Genomic DNA, 19,970 nt, shown 5'->3' on the forward strand with positions numbered 1-19,970 from the left:
TGATGGATAAATCTGCCTTCCATTTTGAGGATGGAAGAGACATTGTGTCATCTATCTTAGACAATAATTTATATATTTTTGATAGTAGTTTTGGGGTACAGATGCTTAGAAATTCTGCTACCCTAGTCGGGGGTTGTAAGTCTGGTTGGTGGAGGATATATCCATCCATCCATCCATCATCTGCCGCTTATCCGGGGGTCGGGTCGCGGGGGCAGGAGCTTGAGCAGAGAAACCCAGACGTCTCTGTCCCCGGCCACTTCCTCCAGCTCTTCCGGGGGGACCCCGAGGCGTTCCCAGGCCAGCCGAGAGACATAGTCTCTCCAACGTGTCCTGGGTCTCCCCCGGGGTCTCCTCCCAGTGGGACGTGCCCGGAACACCTCCCCAGGGAGGCGCCCAGGGGGCATCCTAACCAGATGCCCGAGCCACCTCATCTGACTCCTCTCAATGCGGAGGAGCAGCGGTTCTACTCCGAGCCCCTCCCGGATGACTGAGCTTCTCACCCTATCTCTAAGGGAGAGCCCAGACACCCTGCGGAGGAAACCCATTTCGGCCGCTTGTATTCGCGATCTTGTTCTTTCGGTCACTACCCACAACTCGTGACCATAGGTGAGGATGGGAACGTAGATTGACCAGTAAGTAGAGAGCTTCGCCTTCTGGCTCAGCTCCCTCTTCACAACGACGGGTCGGTGCAGAGCCTGCAATACTGCAGGCGCCGCACCGATCCGCCCGTCAATCTCCCGCTCCATTCGTCCGTCACTCGTGAACAAGACCCCGAGATACTTGAACTCCTCCTCTTGGGGAAGGATCTCATTCCCGACCCGGAGAGAGCATTCCACCCTTTTCCGGCTGAGAACCATAGTCTCGGATTTGGAGGTGCTGATTCTCATCCCAGCCGCTTCACACTCGGCTGCGAATCACTCCAGTGAGAGCTGAAGGTCACGGCCTGACGACGCTAACAGAACCACATCATCTGCAAAAAAGCAGAGACCCGATTCTGAGGTCGCCAAATGGGACACCCTCAACGCCCTGGCTCCGCCTAGAAATTCTGTCCATAAAAGTTAGGAACAGAATCGGTGACAAAGGGCAGCCCTGACGGAGTCCAACTCTCACCGGAAACGTATCCGACTTACTGCCGGCAATGCGGACCAAAGTCTGGCACCGGTCATACAGAGACCGAACGGCCCCTATCAAGGGGTCCGGCACTCCATATTCCCGGAGCACCCCCCACAGGACTCCACGAGGGACACGGTCGAACGCTTTCTCCAAGTCCACAAAACACATGTAGACTGGTTGGGCGAACTCCCATGCACCCTCCAGGATCCTGCTGAGGGTATAGAGCTGGTCCACTGTTCCACGGCCAGGACGAAAGCCACACTGCATCTCCTGAATCCGAGGCTCGATTATCCGACGGATCCTCCTCTCCAATATCCCCGAATAGACCTTACCAGGGAGGCTGAGGAGTGTGATACCCCTATAGTTGGAACACACCCTCCGGTCCCCCTTTTATAAGAGGGGGACCACCACCCCAATCTGCCAGTCCAGAGGCACTGTCCCCGATGTCCACGCGATACTGCAGAGGCGTGTCAGCCAAGACAGCCCTACAACATCCAGAGCCTTGAGAAACTCAGGACGGACCTCTTCCACCCCCGGGGCCTTGCCACCGAGGAGCTTTTTAACCACCTCGGCAACCTCAGCCCCAGAAATGGGAGGCCCCGTCTCCGAGCTCTCCGACTCTGCCTCTTCCGAGCATGTGTTGGTAGGATTGAGGAGTTCCTCGAAGTACTCCCCCCACCGACTCACAACATCCCTAGTTGAGGTCAGCAAAGCCCCGTCCCCACTGTAAACAGTGTTGACTGTGAGCCGCTTCCCCCCCCCGAGACGCCGGATGGTGGACCAGAATCTTTTCGAGGCCGTCCGGAAATCGTTCTCCATGGTCTCACCGAACTCCTCCCAGGCCCGAGTTTTTGCCTCAGCAACCGCCGAAGCCGTGGCCCGTCGGTACCTATCAGCTTCTTCCAGGGTCCCACTGTCCAAAAAGGCCCGATAGGACTCCTTCTTCAGCTTGACGGCTTCCCTCACCACTGGTGTCCACCAGCAGGTTCGAGGGTTGCCGCCACGACAGGCACCGACCACCTTACGGCCACAACTCCGACCAGCTGCCTCGGCAATGGAGTCACGGAACATGGCCCATTCGGACTCAATATCCCCCACCTCAAATATGGTTGAAGCTCTGCCGGAGGTGGGAGTTAAAGCTCCTTCTGACGGGGGATTCTGACAAACGCTCCCAGCAGACCCTCACAATACGTTTGGGCCTGCCAGGTCTGATTGGCATCCTCCCCCACCAGCGGAGCCAACTCACCACCAGGTGGTGATCAGTTGACAGCTCCGCCCCTCTCTTCACCCGAGTGTCCAGGACATACGGCCGCAAGTCCGATGATACAACCACAAAGTCGATCATCGAACTGCGGCCAAGGGTGTCCTGGTGCCAAGTGCACATATGGACACCCTTATGCCTGAACATGGTGTTCGTTATGGACAGTCTATGACTGGCACAGAAGTCCAACAACATAACACCACTCTGATTCAGATCGTGGGGGCCGTTCCTCCCAATCACACCCCTCCAGGTCTCACTGTCATTGCCCACGTGAGCATTGAAGTCCCCCAGCAGAATGAGGGAGTCTCCGGTAGGAGCATTCTCCAGTGCCTCCCCCAGAGACTCCAAAAAGGGTAGGTACTCTGAACTGCTGTTTGGCGCATAGGCACAAACAACAGTCAGGACTCGTCCCCCCATCCAAGGCGGAGGGAGGCTACCCTCTCGTTCACTGGGGTAAACCCCAATGTACTGGCACACAGCCGGGGGGCAATAAGTATGCCCACACCTGCTCTGCGCCTCTCACCACGGGCAACTCCAGAGTGGAAGAGAGTCCAACCCCTCTCAAGAGTACTGGTTCCAGATCCCAAGCCGTGCGTCGAGGTGAGTCCGACTATATCTAACGGTCTGATGAAGTTTCAACAATAAACAACAAACTTTGTATTATGAGAAAGAACCAGACTCATTCTTCAGGAATCCGAAAATAAGCTCTATTTTACGAGTTATGCACGAATTCGGATTCTCCTATAAAACGAATTCCTTAACTCAAACCAAGTTAAGACTGCTTTGTCCTTCATATTTATTCATGTCTAATCAAGTTTCAATGATAAACAACGTTGTACTTTGTAGAATGAGAAAGAACTTCTTCAGCAATAAGCATCTCTCGACAAATGACGAAATACAGATTTTGCTATAAAATTAATTGCTATCAGCCTGACTTAAAACTGTTTGTCTTCCTTATTTATCCACTTCAAATCAAGTTTCAACAATTAAAAAAATTTTGTAGTTTGAGAAAGAACAACTTAAACTTGAGCAATCAGTATAAAAAGAGGGTGGGCAAAGGTGCGAATGTCAAACCATACATGATCAAAACAGGGAGCGGAGGTGTTTGGCTGAGACAAGGTGTGAATGTCCACCCATAATTAATGAAAAGCGGGCAACAAGTAGGTTCGAATGCCCAACCATACATCATCAAAAGCAGGAGTGGATATGTTCGGCTACAAGAAGGTTTGAACGTCTGACCATAGTTTGTAAAAAGCAGGTAAGAAAAGGTTCGAATGCCCGAACATACACCATCAAAGGAGGGAGCGGAGGTGTTCCGCTGTAAGAAGGTGTGAATGTCCGACCATAGTGGGTAAAAAGCGGGTAAGAAAAGGTTAAAATACCCGACTGTACACAATCAATAGCGGGAGCGGAGTTGTTCGGCTACTAAAAGATGTGAAAGTCCGACTATGGTTTGTAAAAAGCGGGTAAGAAAAGGTTCAAATGCCTGACTATACACCATCAAAAGCGGGAGCGGAGGTGTTCCGCTGTAAGAAGGTGTAAATGTCCGACCATAGTTGGTAAAAAGCGGGTAAGAAAAGGTTAAAATACCCGACTGTACACAATCAATAGCGGGAGCGGAGTTGTTTGGCTACAAGAATGTGTGAAAGTCCGACCACGGTTTGTAAAAAGCGGGTAAGAAAAGGTTCGAATGCCCGAATATATACCATCAAAAGTGGAAGTGGATGTGTTCGGCTGCAAGAAGGTGTGAACGTCCGACCAAAGTTTGTAAAAAGCAGTTAAGAAAAGGTTCGAATATCCAACCAAACATAATCAAAAGCGGGAGCAGAGCTGTTCAACTGCAAGTAGGTGTGAATGTCAGATCATAATTTGCAAAAAGCTGATGAGAAAGGGTGAGAATGCCCGGCTATACACCATCAAATGCGGGAGCGGAAGTGTTCGGCTGTGAGTAGGTGTGAATGTCCGACCATAATTGCTGAAAAATGTGTTAGAAGAGACTAGAATGCCGGACAAGACATCATCAAATGCGGGAGCGGAGTTGTTCAGCTGTGAGTAGGTGTGAATCTCCGAGCATAGTTTGTAAAAAGGGGGTAAGAATAGGTTCGAATGCCCGAACATACACTATCAAAACAGGGAGCTGAGGTGGCTCAGCTGCAAGGTGTGAATGTGTGACTATAGTTTGTAAATAAGGTGCGAATGCCCAACAATGTATAATCAAAAGAGGGAGCGGAGGTTTTCGGCTACAACAAGGTTTGAATGTCCGACCATAGATTGTAAAAAGCGGGTAAGAAAAGGTTCAAATGCCTGACTATACACCATCAAAAGCGGGAGCAGAGGTGTTCCGCTGTAAGACGGTGTGAATGTCCGACCATATTTGGTAAAAAGCGGGTAAGAAAAGGTTAAAATACCCGACTGTACACAATCAATAGCGGGAGAGGAGGTGTTCAGCTGCAAGAAGGTGTGAATGTCCACCCATAATTACTGAAAAATGGGTAAGAAAAGGTGCGAATGCCCAACCATACATTATCAAAAGCAGGTGTGAATGTCAGATCATAATTTGCAAAAAGCTGATGAGAAAGGGTGAGAATGCCCGACTATACACCATCAAATGCGGGAGCGGAGTTGTTCGGCTGTGAGTAAGTGTGAATCTCCGACCATAATTGCTGAAAAATGTGTTAGAAAAGGTAAGAATGCCGGTCCATACATCATCAAAAGCGGGAGAGGTGGTGTTCGGCTGCAAGTAGGTGTGAATGTCCAGCCAGAATTACTAACAAACGGGTAAGAAAAGGTAGTATTGCCAGACCATACATGATCAAAACAGGGAGCGGAGGTGGTTCAGCTGCAAGAAGGTGTGAATGTCCGACTAAAGTTCAAATATATTAACAAAAGCGGGAGGAGAGGTCTTCGGATGAGAGTGGTTGAGAATTTCCAACCATAATCTATAAAATGCGGTGAAAAAAAAGGTGTTATAGAACACTAAAAGGTGGAGCGGAAGTGTTCGGCTGCAAGAAGGTGTGAATGTCCGACTATATTTGGTGAAAAGCAGGTGAAGCAAGGTCTGAATGCCCAACCTTACATCATCAAAAGCGAGATCAGAGGTGTTTGGCTGCATGAAGGCCATAGTTTGCCAAAAGCGGGTAAGCTGCGAAAGACCGACTAAATATCAACAAAAGGTCTTCGGATGCAAGTGGGTGTGAATATCCCACCATACAAGTATGGTGGAGAGGAAGCTGTGAACAGCCGACCATAGTTGGCAAAAAGCGGGTGAGAAAAGGTGCGAATGTCCAACCATACATGATCAAAACAGGGAGCGGAGGTGTTTGGCTGTGACAAGGTGTGAATGTCCGACCATAGTTGGTAAAAAGTGGGTAAGAAAAGGTTAAAATACCCGACTGTACACAATCAATAGCGGGAGCGGATGTGTTTGGCTACAAGAATGTGTGACAGTCCGACCATGGTTTGTAAAAAACGGGTAAGAAAAGGTGCGAATGCCCGACAATGTATGATCAAAAGAGGGAGCGGAGGTTTTCGGCTACAAGAAGGTTTGAATGTCCGACCATAGTTTGTAAAAAGCTGCTAAGAAAAGGTTCGAATGCCTGAATATATACCATCAAAAGCGGAAGCGGAGGTGTTCGGCTACAAGAAGGTGTGAAAGTTCAACCATGGTTTGTAAAAAGCTGCTAAGAAAAGGTTCGAATGCCCGAATATATACCATCAAAAGCTGAAGCGGAGGTGTTCGGCTGCAAGAAGGTGTGAACGTCCTCCCGCTTTTGTTAATATATTTGAACTTTAGTCGGACATTCACACCTTCTTGCAGCTGAACCACCTCCGCTCCCTGTTTTGATCATGTATGGTCTGGCAATACTACCTTTTCTTACCCGTTTGTGAGTAATTATGGCTGGACATTCACACCTACTTGCAGCCGAACACCACCTCTCTCGCTTTTGATGATGTATGGACCGGCATTCTTACCTTTTCTAACACATTTTTCAGAAATTACGGTCGGAGATTCACACCTACTCACAGCCGAACACCGCATTTGATGGTGTGCAGTCGGACATTCTCACCCTTTCTCATCAGCTTTTTGCAAATTATGATCTGACATTCACACCTACTTGCAGTCGAAAAGCTATGCTCCCGCTTTTGATTATGTTTGGTTGGATATTCAAACCTTTTCTTAACTGCTTTTTACAAACTTTGGTTGGACGTTCACACCTTCTTGTAGCCGAACACATCCACTCCTGCTTTTGATGATGTATGGTTGGTTATTCGCACCTTTTTTTTACCCATTTGTCCGGAATAATGGGTGGACATTCACACCTTCTTGCAGCTGAACACCTCCTCTCCCACTTATGATCATGTGCGGTTTGATTTTCGAAAATTTTCTTTCATGTTTTCTAGCAATTATTGATGGACATTTAGACCTTCTTGCAGCTGAACACCTCCGCTCCTGCTTTTGATCATACCTTGTCAGGCATTCGCACCATGTCTTACCCGCTTTTTACAAACTTTAGTCGAACATTTACACCTTTTTGCAGCCGAACACCACCTCTCTCGCTTTTGATGATGTATGGTCCGGCATTCTTTCCTTTTCTAACACATTTTTCAGCAATTATGGTCGGACATTCACACCTACTCAGAGCCGAACACCTCCGCTCCCGCATTTGATGGTGTATAGTCGGGCATTCTCACCCTTTCTCATCAGCTTTTTGCAAATTATGATCTGACATTCACACCTGCTTTTGATAATGTATGGTTGGGCATTCGCACCTTTTTTTACCCATTTTTCAGGAATTATGGGTGGACATTCACACCTTCTTGCAGCTGAACACCTCCTCTCCTTCTTATGATCATGTGCGGATGATATTCGAAAATTTTCTTTCATGTTTTAAAGCAATTATTGATGGACATTCAGACCTTCTTGCAGCTGAACCACTCTGCTCCCGCTTTTGATGGTTTATAGTCGGGCTTTCGAGCCTTTCCTTCCCGGTTTTTACAAATTATGGTTGGACATTCAGACCTTCTTGCAGCCGAACACCTCCGCTCCCTCTTTTGATCATACATTGTCGGGCATTAGCACCTTTTCTTACCCGCTTTTTACAAACCATAGTCGGACTTTCACATCTTTTAGTAGCCGAACAATTCCGCTCCCGCTATTGATTGTGTACAGTCGGGTATTTTAACCTTTTCTTACCCGCTTTTTACCAACTATGGTCGGACATTCACACCTTCTTACAGCGGAACACCTCCGCTCCCTCTTTTGATGGTGTATGTTTGGGCATTCGAACCTTTTCTTACCCGCTTTTTACAAACTATGCTCGGACATTCAAACCTTCTTGTAGCCGAACACATCCACTCCTGCTTTTGATTATGTATAGTTGGGCATTCGCACCTTTTCTTACCCATTTTTCAGTAATTATGGGTATACATTCACACCTTCTTGCAGCCGAACACCTCCGCTCCCTCTTTTGATCATACATTTTCGGGCATTCGCACCTTTTCTTACCCGCTTTTTACAAACCATGGTCGGACTTTCACACCTTTTAGTAGCCAAACAACTCCGCACCCGCTACTGATTGTGTACAGTCGGGTATTTTAACCTTTTCTTACCCGTTTTTTACCAACTATGGTCGGACATTCACACCTTCTTACAGCGGAACACCTCCGCTCCCTCCTTTGATGGTGTATGTTTGGGCATTCTAACCTTTTCTTACCCGCTTTTTACAAACTATGGTCAGACGTTCAAACCTTCTTGTAGCCGAACATATCCACTCCTGCTTTTGATGATGTATGGTTGGGCATTCGAACCTACTTGTTGCCCGCTTTTCATTAATTATGGGTGGACATTCACACCTTGTCTCAGCCAAACACCTCCGCTCCCTGTTTTGATCATGTATGGTTTGACATTCGCACCTTTGCCCACCCTCTTTTTATACTGATTGCTCAAGATTAAGTTGTTCTTTCTCAAACTACAAAATTTTTTTAATTGTTGAAACTTGATTTGAAGTGGATAAATAAGGAAGACAAACAGTTTTAAGTCAGGCTGATAGCAATTAATTTTATAGCAAAATCTGTATTTCGTCATTTGTCGAGAGATGCTTATTGCTGAAGAAGTTCTTTCTTATTCTACAAAGTACAACGTTGTTTATCATTGAAACTTGATTAGACATGAATAAATATGAAGGACAAAGCAGTCTTAACTTGGTTTGAGTTAAGGAATTCGTTTTATAGGAGAATCCGAATTCGTGCATAACTCGTAAAATAGAGCTTATTTTCGGATTCCTGAAGAATGAGTCTGGTTCTTTCTCATAATACAAAGTTTGTTGTTTATTGTTGAAACTTCATCAGACCGTTAGATATAGTCGGACTCACCTCGACGCACGGCTTGGGATCTGGAACCAGTACTCTTGAGAGGGGTTGGACTCTCTTCCACTCTGGAGTTGCCCGTGGTGAGAGGCGCAGAGCAGGTGTGGGCATACTTATTGCCCCCCGGCTGTGTGCCAGTACATTGGGGTTTACCCCTGTGAACGAGAGGGTAGCCTCCCTCCGCCTTTGGGTGGGGGGACGAGTCCTGACTGTTGTTTGTGCCTATGCGCCAAACAGCAGTTCAGAGTACATACCCTTTTTGGAGTCTCTGGGGGAGGCACTGGAGAATGCTCCTACCGGAAACTCCCTCATTCTGCTGGGGGACTTCAATGCTCACGTGGGCAATGACAGTGAGACCTGGAGGGGTGTGATTGGGAGGAACGGCCCCCCCGATCTCAATCAGAGTGGTGTTATGTTGTTGGACTTCTGTGCCAGTCATAGACTGTCCATAACGAACACCATGTTCAGGCATAAGGGTGTCCATATGTGCACTTGGCACCAGGACACCCTTGGCCGCAGTTCGATGATCAACTTTGTGGTTGTATCATCGGACTTGCGGCCGTATGTCCTGGACACTCGGGTGAAGAGAGGGGCGGAGCTGTCAACTGATCACCACCTGGTGGTGAGTTGGCTCCGCTGGTGGGGGAGGATGCCGATCAGACCTGGCAGGCCCAAACGTATTGTGAGGGTCTGCTGGGAGCGTTTGTCAGAATCCCCCGTCAGAAGGAGCTTTAACTCCCACCTCCGGCAGAGCTTCAACCATATTTGAGGTGGGGGACATTGAGTCTGAATGGGCCATGTTCCGTGACTCCATTGCCGAGGCAGCTGGTCGGAGTTGTGGCCGTAAGGTGGTCGGTGCCTGTCGTGGCGGCAACCCTCGAACCTGCTGGTGGACAGCTGAAGAAGGAGTCCTATCGGGCCTTTTTGGCCAGTGGGACCCTGGAAGAAGCTGATAGGTACCCACGGGCCAGACGGGCCACGGCTTCGGCGGTTGCTGAGGCAAAAACTCGGGCCTGGGAGGAGTTCGGTGAGACCATGGAGAACGATTTCCGGACGGCCTCGAAAAGATTCTGGTCCACCATCCGGCGTCTCGGGGGGGGGAAGCGGCTCACAGTCAACACTGTTTACAGTGGGGACGGGGCTTTGCTGACCTCAACTAGGGATGTTGTGAGTCGGTGGGGGGAGTACTTCGAGGAACTCCTCAATCCTACCAACACATGCTCGGAAGAGGCAGAGTCGGAGAGCTCGGAGACGGGGCCTCCCATTTCTGGGGCTGAGGTTGCCGAGGTGGTTAAAAAGCTCCTCGGTGGCAAGGCCCCGGGGGGGGATGAGGTCCGTCCTGAGTTTCTCAAGGCTCTGGATGTTGTAGGGCTGTCTTGGCTGACACGCCTCTGCAGTATCGCGTGGACATCGGGGACAGTGCCTCTGGACTGGCAGATTGGGGTGGTGGTCCCCCTCTTTAAAAAGGGGGACCGGAGGGTGTGTTCCAACTATAGGGGTATCACACTCCTCAGCCTCCCTGGTAAGGTCTATTCGGGGGTATTGGAGAGGAGGATCCGTCGGATAATCGGGCCTCGGATTCAGGAGATGCAGTGTGGCTTTCGTCCTGGCCGTGGAACAGTGGACCAGCTCTATACCCTCAGCAGGATCCTGGAGGGTGCATGGGAGTTCGCCCAACCAGTCTACATGTGTTTTGTGGACTTGGAGAAAGCGTTCGACCGTGTCCCTCGTGGAGTCCTGTGGGGGGTGCTCCGGGAATATGGAGTGCCGGACCCCTTGATAGGGGCCGTTCGGTCTCTGTATGACCGGTGCCAGACTTTGGTCCGCATTGCCGGCAGTAAGTCGGATACGTTTCCGGTGAGAGTTGGACTCCGTCAGGGCTGCCCTTTGTCACCGATTCTGTTCCTAACTTTTATGGACAGAATTTCTAGGCGGAGCCAGGGCGTTGAGGGTGTCCCATTTGGCGACCTCAGAATCGGGTCTCTGCTTTTTGCTGATGATGTGGTTCTGTTAGCGTCGTCAGGCCGTGACCTTCAGCTCTCACTGGAGTGATTCGCAGCCGAGTGTGAAGCGGCTGGGATGAGAATCAGCACCTCCAAATCCGAGACTATGGTTCTCAGCCGGAAAAGGGTGGAATGCTCTCTCCGGGTCGGGAATGAGATCCTTCCCCAAGAGGAGGAGTTCAAGTATCTCGGGGTCTTGTTCACGAGTGACGGACGAATGGAGCGGGAGATTGACGGGCGGATCGGTGCGGCGCCTGCAGTGTTGCAGGCTCTGCACCGACCCATCGTTGTGAAGAGGGAGCTGAGCCAGAAGGCGAAGCTCTCTACTTACTGGTCAATCTACGTTCCCATCCTCACCTATGGTCACGAGTTGTGGGTAGTGACCGAAAGAACAAGATCGCGAATACAAGCGGCCGAAATGGGTTTCCTCCGCAGGGTGTCTGGGCTCTCCCTTAGAGATAGGGTGAGAAGCTCAGTCATCCGGGAGGGGCTCGGAGTAGAACCGCTGCTCCTCCGCATTGAGAGGAGTCAGATGAGGTGGCTCGGGCATCTGGTTAGGATGCCCCCTGGGCGCCTCCCTGGGGAGGTGTTCCGGGCACGTCCCACTGGGAGGAGATCCCGGGGGAGACCCAGGACACGTTGGAGAGACTATGTCTCTCGGCTGGCCTGGGAACGCCTCGGGGTCCCCCCGGAAGAGCTGGAGGAAGTGGCCGGGGACAGAGACGTCTGGGTTTCTCTGCTCAAGCTGCTGCCCCCGCGACCCGACCCCCGGATAAGCGGCAGATGATGGATGGATGGATGGATATATCCTCCACCAACCAGACTTACAACCCCCGACTAGGGTAGCAGAATTTCTAAGCATCTGTACCCCAAAACTACTATCAAAAATATATAAATTATTGTCTAAGATAGATGACACAATGTCTCTTCCATCCTCAAAATGGGAGGCAGATTTATCCATCAGTTCTGGTCATAGCTTCTAACCACAAATATGTTTGAACACCTTCATAAAGACTCGAAATCCTAATTTACAGCTCATACAATACAAAATCCTTCATAGAACACACTATACAGGACAAAGGATGTTCAGGATGGGTCTAACACACTCAAACATCTGCTCACATTGCACAGATAACACACCTGATGATTATCCACACGCTTTGTGGTTTTCTGCGCCTGTCCAGAAGTTCTGGCTTGAAGTCTGTGAGGACCTATCAACATGGCTAAAGTGTAGCATCCCTGCATGCCCCACACTGTGCATACTGGGTGACTTAGACAACATCAACATGGAAATTAACTCAGCACACATGGTTGTCACAGTGTTATGTATCGCAAAGAAAACTATTCTCATGAACTGGAAAGCGAAGAACAATCTGTGTATTAACCAGTTTAGAAATTTTCTTTTAGATTATATTAGCATGGAAACAATGTCTGCCTCCTCAAAACATCAATTGGCTGAATTTCATTCTCTCTGGTCCCCTCTGATTAGTTTTATCACATAGTGGTGGTGGTGGGTTGCTGGGTGATGTTGGGTCTCAGGCCCGGGCTGCTGCGACTGGTGTGACCGGGTGGTTTGTTTGTTTGTTTTTTGTAGAGGTCCTCCTGGGTGGGGTTGGGTTGAGTGGGGTGGGGAGGGATGCGTACCTTCTGGGGGTACAGTAGCTCCCGGAATATGGTCGCTGCAGGCCCCGAGCCTGGTGGACATCAGGCCCTCCTGCCCATTGTTGGCTCCCAGGTAGCGGGGATGCCTATTGCAGCCAGTCCCTGGCTGCCCTCTCTGGGGGAGAGTAGCTCCCCCGGTATATATCCCCATACCCCCCTCCCTTCTGGCTCCTGTACACAGCACACACTCACACATGAAGGGTTTTGGGGGCGTGTGTGTTCGGTGGGGTGTAGTGGATGGGGCCACGTAGGTGGTCCCCTTTGGTTGCACTCTGCAGTTCCCTGCCCCTGTTTTAATTTCACCTTAGACATTACTACTTATCAAACACACTCACACACACACATTAGGTCTTGGGGGGTGGTTACACTGAGTGGCATCTGGTGGGCGGGGCTCTTTGGGTATGTAGGCTGCCCAGAGTGCCGCGCTCCCAGTTCTACAAGTTTGGCTGCCCCTCAATTTTAATTGCTCACTATTAGAAAATATTGAAGAGCCAGAAGGGTGAGGGGAGGGGTCTTCTTCGCACACCCCTGCTTCCTGGTGTCTGCTCGGGGCAGGAGGGGCCAGGAGGATTAATTAATTGTTCTGCTGGTTCGGGGTCTGTGGGGGGTTGCTGGCCTCCTGGTGTGCCCGCTGCACTACACCCCAGCAGATTCGAGGGAGGTAGGATGTGTGGATGTGTGGATGTATGGGACGTGAAAGTGTGTGTGGTAATGATTGGGCCTGGATCTGGGACTTGCTGTCGCCTGGCCTGCCTGTGTTTCTCCCGATGGGGCATCAGCGTTGCCTCTCCCCACTGCTCGCGACTTCACCCACCTGTGGGCACGTCTTGACTCCCAGGGCACTTGGCCAGGGGCGCTGGGGCAGGCGCTGACCCACTTTGTGGCTGTCTGGGGCGCTTGGCCCTCCTGGGTATTGGGTGGGGCCTCTGCCGGGGGGTTTGGGGGCGCTCGGGCTCCTGGGGCCCAGGTCCAGTGCACGGCCCATGTCTGGGCGGCTGGGGCCTGGCGGGGTCGGTGGGCTGTTGCCCCTGGTTCCCGGAGTGCCTCTGCCCTATGCTTATGGGGGCTCTTTCCGGGGGCTTCCTCTGCAGTCTTCTGGGTGGATGCGTGGTTGCCCCTGCGGTGGGCTGCCTGGCTGCCTGGGTTCTGTGCTCTGTGGGGGCTGCTGGTGGCCTGGGTCTTGTGGCCCTCTCTGCCTGCTTCTGATTGCTTGGGGGGGGGGGCTGTGGATTGTGGCCCTGTACGCTTATACACTCATAACTAAGCACGGTTATCATGTAGGTCCTGTGCCATGGGTGTTGCATGTTCTCACACACACACACACACATTCATTAGTCCAGTAGCATGGTCACTAAGCAGTTGATGTATTATCATGTCGTCTCAGGTCATCTATATCCACAGCTGTGTTGTATGCGATTGCCGCTTCTTGTGCTTGTTTTTGTTTGTTTGTGTGTTTGTTTTTTTCTCTGCTTGTCTGCTTTCAGGTGCTCCTGGTGGCGCTAAGGCTGGATTCCCCTCATAGGCCATGGATTGTTGTCTGTTTTGTTTTTTACAGGTGTAGCAGCTGGTTGTCTGGTTTTTGTTTCTATTTTTGTTCTGTTTCCTCATCTTTCCTCTTCTTCTTTCCTTGTCCCCCGGTCCGGTTCAGTTCAGTTCATGTCATATATTGTAAACAGAAATAAATAAATGGGCATCAAGGGGAGCTTTACATTTATAAAACTTCCCTTGGCAAAACAAATCTGTTTGGCATCAAAGGTATTCAGACTACAATTCTTCTGACATAATGCTGAACAGGACAAGGGGAAAAAAAGTAAAGAAGACAGTTCTGCCGAAAGCCAGGGACTAGACCTGTTCTAAGTTCTATACTTTTTAAAAGGGGCGTGTTTAGCAACTATGGAATTAGAAGATTTACAAAAATGGTCAAGTGCTAGATCTTCATCTGGGATTTTAACAGTGTCATATAACTATTCAACAGATCAGTTAAAAAAAAGCCTGCTCATGGAGATGTTTCAGGATCTGGATACCAAGCGTGGACCTAATGTTTTCATTTTTGCAATTCTGATACAGGCTATTGAGCAGTGATAACTAACACCAAGTTCAGATACTGCGGATTTTCTACCTTTGATTTGTTAAGATTGAGCCAATCAGGGACAACCTTGAAGGATCTCTTTGGTTTTGTAGGATCAGTAATTACCTGAGAAAGGTTGATATTGGTACACACCTTTTTTAAATGATCAGAGGCAGAGTTCAACTTGTTTAAATTAAAATTGCCACACAGAGATTGGGTTTAGGCCACATGCACACAGAATGACATCAACAAATATAAGAAATATTAAACATTTACACATAGATTTTTGAATATATGTAGAGGAATGATACTTTAAAATTCGTTGACAAAACCGTAAAAGAGAATGCACACTTGACACAGGATTTTACTGCTTTAGAGTTAAAAAAAATGCCTAACAGGTTTTAAGAGAAGTCGAGCTCCGGGTTTAGACGGGCTTCCTGCAGAATTCTATCTGACCTTTTGGGACCTTTTATCATCAGACATTTTAGATGTTTTTAAAGATTTTGAAAAACTCGACCGACTGCCTGACAGTTTTAGAGTGGGAATAGTGACTCTACTTTATAAAAAAAATTATAAGACTGACCTAAAGAATTGGAGGCCCATCACACTTTTAAACTTTGACTGTAAACTTTTTAGCAAGGTTTTAGCGACACGGATGTCCTCTGTTTTAGAGGAGGTAATTCACCCAGACCAGGCTTGTGCAATCTCAGGGAGACAACTCACTGACAGCCTCGTACTGATTCGAGACATCATTGATTACGATAGAGAAAGAAACACCCGGCTTGTCATCTTAAATTTAGACTTTGAAAAAGCTTTTCATCAGGTCTCGCAAAGCAGTTTTAACATAGTTTGAGTGAAGGAATTCATTTTATAGATAAAATCCCAAGAGTCTGCTGAGAAAAGAGAGTGAATACGAAGTAGACTTTAACACGGCTCTGGGAGCAATCCGAGTGCGGGCTAACCGGGAGAATTGCTTGAAAGAAACGCGACACCGAATGAGCGGTCAGAAAAAAGCCTCAATACGGTGTTCCCATGGTGTTTTTGTTGCTGCCTTGTCTTTTGCACATAGTAAAAGACAAGGCAGCCATCGAATAGGGCCCGATTGTTCCTACTTGGTCAGCCGAGGAGCAAGGGGGGGGAGCAAGCGTCTCCACCAAGCAAAGCTCACCATGGGGAAGGTGGCTATGCCAACTAGCCTGATGCCCTGCTCCTGCAGTGACGGATAATCGTACTCTGGTTTCTCTTCATAACGTACAAGTCTTTCGCCTTTTACTAAAGACTTCCGTGGAGAGCAGCACTAATGAGTTGTTTCTATTTTTGGCAGGCTTTACCTTTGCGGGTGAAGCCCTTTTTGTCTGTGCAAAAGAAATCTTGTTACTGTGCAGAGTGACTTCTCTGAGTAGAGTCGCCTTACTTGTTGCGACTGTGCCGATGTTCGAAGCTGGAGTGCAAAGTTGTTGCTTGAATGGTGCTTGCTGGAGCGTGCGGGAGTGCAAATTTATACCATTTGAAAGGGCTGAAGAGTGCTCAGTGCAGCGGGTGGGCGGAGGTGCAAAGTGACACTCTGGCCACCTATGGCCATAAAAAGAACACCGCTACAAGTGCGCATTGTGCCAGGAAGGGCCCTCGGACGTGAACCAGTGGACAGTTATCGCTTCTCGGTCTTTTAGCTCAGATCAAGTGTAATATCTGTTCTTATCAGTTTAATTTCTGATATGTCCTCTATACGAGGACTACATATTAAATGGATTTTTAGCAATAGGAGTTGAAAAAGGAGCTTGCTCCGTTCACTCCAAACATCGACCCAGTACTGCAGTGCCGCTGGGAACGGTGCGCTCTTCTCTGCTCTAGTGAAAAAGCAAACAGCGGTGCAGGATGGAAGTTTCTTTTAGTCTGCTGAGAAGAGAGTGTGAATGCGAAGTAGACTTTAACACGGCTCTGGGAGCAAGCCGAGTGCGGGCTAACCGGGAGAATTGCTTGAAAGAAACGCGACACCGAATGAGCGGTCAGAAAAAAGCCTCAATACGGTGTTCCCATGGTGTTTTTGTTGCTGCCTTGTCTTTTGCACAGAGTAAAAGACAAGGCAGCCATCGAATAGGGCCCGATTGTCCCTACTTGGTCAGCCGAGGAGCAAGGGGGGGGAGCAAACGTCTCTACCAAGCAAAGCTCACCATGGGGAAGGTGGCTATGCCAACTAGCCTGATGCCCTGCTCCTGCAGTGACGGATAATCGTACTCTGGTTTCTCTTCATAACGTACAAGTCTTTCGCCTTTTACTAAAGACTTCCGTGGAGAGCAGCACTAGTGAGTTGTTTCTATTTTTGGCAGGCTTTACCTTTGCGGGTGAAGCCCTTTCTGTCTGTGCAAAAGAAATCTTGTTACTGTGCAGAGTGACTTCTCTGAGTAGAGTCGCCTTACTTGTTGCGACTGTGCTGACGTTGTTGCTTGAATGGTGCTTGCTGGAGCGTGCAGGAGTGCAAAGTTATACCATTTAAAAGGGCTGAAGAGTGCTCAGTGCGGAGGTGCAAAGTGACACTAAAAAGAACACCGCTACAAGTGCGCATTGTGCCAGGAAGGGCCCTCGGACGTGAACCAGTGGACAGTTATCGCTTCTCGGCCTTTTGGCTAAGATCAAGTGTGGTATCTGTTCTTATCAGTTTAATATTTGATATGTCCTCTATACGAGGACTACATATTAAATGGATTTTTAGCAATAGGAGTTGAAAAAGGAGCTGGCTCCGTTCACTCCAAGCATCGACCCGGTACTGCAGTGCCGCTGGGAACGGTGCGATCTTCTCTGCTCTTGTGAAAAAGCAAACAGCGGTGCAGGATGGAAGTTTCAGGGTCCTATTCGATGGCTGCAACACCTGAAAGAGATATTGATTTGCGAGACCTGATGAAAAGCTTTTTCAAAGTCTAAATTTAAGATGACAAGCCGGGTGTTTCTTTCTCTATCGTAATCAATGATGTCTCGAATCAGTACGAGGCTGTCAGTGAGTTGTCTCCCTGAGATTGCACAAGCCTGGTCTGGGTGAATTACCTCCTCTAAAACAGAGGACATCCGTGTCGCTAAAACCTTGCTAAAAAGTTTACAGTCAAAGTTTAAAAGTGTGATGGGCCTCCAATTCTTTAGGTCAGTCTTATCATTTTTTTTATAAAGTAGAGTCACTATTCCCACTCTAAAACTGTCAGGCAGTCGGTCGAGTTTTTCAAAATCTTTAAAAACATCTAAAATGTCTGATGATAAAAGGTCCCAAAAGGTCAGATAGAATTCTGCAGGAAGCCCGTCTAAACCCGGAGCTCGACTTCTCTTAAAACCTGTTAGGCATTTTTTTTAACTCTAAAGCAGTAAAATCCTGTGTCAAGTGTGCATTCTCTTTTACGGTTTTGTCAACGAATTTTAAAATTTCTGCCGATGTTTCCAAGTGCACTGGTTTCTCTTTGTACATGTTACTATAAAAGGTATGTACAGTTTCAATCATCTCTTGTGTGGATTTTGTTCAAAACCCATCTTCTCTTTTTAGATTTTGAATACACTCCTTTTTATTTATAACTTTCTTAAAAAAGTACCGTGTGCATTTTTCACCTTCCTCAATTTCCTGCTCCCTGCTTCTTACAAAAATTCCTTTACTCTTTATTTCTGCTAAAACTGACATTTCCTTTTTGACATCTTTGATTTCTTCATTAAAGTTTATGCCACACTGATTTAGTTTAAAGTAGCGCTGTAAGCGTTTCTGTTGTCCCATCATACATCTATTCTCTTTCCTTTTTTTACGTTTACCTTGCTGTTTAAAAAAAGTCTGGGTCGTTTCCTTCACCATTTCCCACCATTGTGCATGTGTTTCGTAGAGGTCTTGAAGGGTCTGCCACTCTTTATAACATTCCCTGTACTGACTGACTATGATTTCATCCTCCAACAGGGAACAGTTGAGTTTCCACAGACCACGTCCTACCGTCACACCAGAAGGGGGTGAAAGGGTGCAGGAGAGCATAAGGTGGTTTGAAAAGAAAACAGGGGTTAATCTAACATCAGTGGGTGGGCAATCTCTAGTAAAGAAATAATCGATGCGAGAGGCTCTGGTGCCATCATGACTAAACCAGGTGAAGCCCTCCTCTCTGGGATGCATGGTTTTAAAACAGTCAGTAAGCTTAAAATCCCTGCATATGCCCTGAAGTAAAATCGAAGTCTTATCCACTTTAAAATCTCCCCCTGCTCTTTTTCTATCTTTCCTGCTCAAGATACAGTTAAAATCCTGCTACAACTAAAGGTACTTGCCCTAGCATGTAAAGCTGTATATCTTCTAAAAGGTCATACCTGTCATTTTTCCATTGAAACCATAAATATTTAAGAGGTTAAAGTCTTGCCCCATAAAATTCAAGTGTGCTAAAAGTGCCCGTCCGTCTCTCACCACTGTGCTACCTTTCACCAGAACATGCGGATTTTTAATTAGAATGGCCACACCATCATTTTTATTTTGATTTGAACCACTCCATATCGATAAATGGGGCCACATTTCCTCCCATTGTCTATGGTTTTTTAAAAAAGGTAGTCCACATTCTTGTATTAAAAACACATCTGATTTTATGGAGTCTAAGAAGGATAAAATACTCTGGGCTCTTGTCTTTGATTTCACACTTCTCACATTTAGTGTTGAGAAGGTGAGAACCATTAAAAGGATAAAGGAAAGTAGGTATGTCATTTTCGTTTTTCTAAGTTATCAAAACAAATTACACACTCAGGTTATTTCTTGGGAAACTAGCTCTTCCTTCATTTCTTTAGGTGAAAAGTGAGTAGGGTGATCTATATTTCCTTTTCGGACTCTCGGTGTTACCCGTTTGGGAGTAATTATGGCTGGACATTCACACCTACTTGCAGCCGAACACCACCTCTCCCGCTTTTGATGATGTATGGACCGGCATTCTTACCTTTTCTAACACATTTTCCAGCAATTATGGTCGGACATTCACACCTATTCACAGCCGAACAACTCCGCTACCGCATTTGATGGTGTATAGTCAGGCATTCTCACCCTTTCTCATCAGCTTTTTGCAAATTATGATCTGACATTCACACCTACTTGCAGTCGAACAGCTCTGCTCCCGCTTTTGATTATGTTTGGTTAGATATTCGAAACTTTTCTTAACTGCTTTTTACAAACCTTGGTTGGACGTTCACACCTTCTTGCAGCCGAACACCTCCGCTTCTGCTTTTGATAGTGTATATTAGGGCATACGAACCTTTTCTTACCCGCTTTTTACAAACCATGGTCGGACTTTCACACCATCTCTTAGCTGAACAACTCCGCTCCCTCTTTTGATTGTGTACAGTCGGGTATTTCAACCTTTTCTTACCCGGTTTTTACCAACTATGGTTTGGACATTCACACCTTCTTACAGCGGAACACCTCCGCTCCCTCTTTTGATGGTGTATGTTCGGGCATTCGGACCTTGTCTTACCCGCTTTTTACAAACTTTAGTCGAACATTCACACCTTTTTG

The 19,970-nt window shown here is 47.9% G+C and overlaps 4 non-coding genes across 4 annotated transcripts; all 4 read left to right on the forward strand.

Moving 5' to 3' along the window:
- The first annotated feature begins 15,701 nt into the window (after positions 1-15,701).
- LOC140285378 (U5 spliceosomal RNA) lies at positions 15,702-15,815 on the forward strand. The gene has a single exon (XR_011910443.1). It is a non-coding gene; the product is annotated as a U5 spliceosomal RNA (small nuclear RNA).
- A 308-nt stretch (positions 15,816-16,123) lies between these two features.
- LOC140285371 (U2 spliceosomal RNA) lies at positions 16,124-16,314 on the forward strand. Its single transcript, XR_011910437.1, has one exon. It is a non-coding gene; the product is annotated as a U2 spliceosomal RNA (small nuclear RNA).
- Positions 16,315-16,704: 390 nt separating this feature from the next.
- LOC140285383 (U5 spliceosomal RNA) lies at positions 16,705-16,818 on the forward strand. Its single transcript, XR_011910448.1, has one exon. It is a non-coding gene; the product is annotated as a U5 spliceosomal RNA (small nuclear RNA).
- A 259-nt stretch (positions 16,819-17,077) lies between these two features.
- Positions 17,078-17,268, forward strand: LOC140285387 (U2 spliceosomal RNA). Its single transcript, XR_011910451.1, has one exon. It is a non-coding gene; the product is annotated as a U2 spliceosomal RNA (small nuclear RNA).
- Positions 17,269-19,970: the final 2,702 nt, after the last annotated feature.

Source organism: Leuresthes tenuis, unplaced genomic scaffold (assembly GCF_036924035.1).
Source record: "Leuresthes tenuis unplaced genomic scaffold, fLeuTen1.0.hap1 SCAF_38, whole genome shotgun sequence".
In the NCBI taxonomy this organism is placed as follows: Eukaryota; Metazoa; Chordata; class Actinopteri; order Atheriniformes; family Atherinopsidae; genus Leuresthes; species Leuresthes tenuis.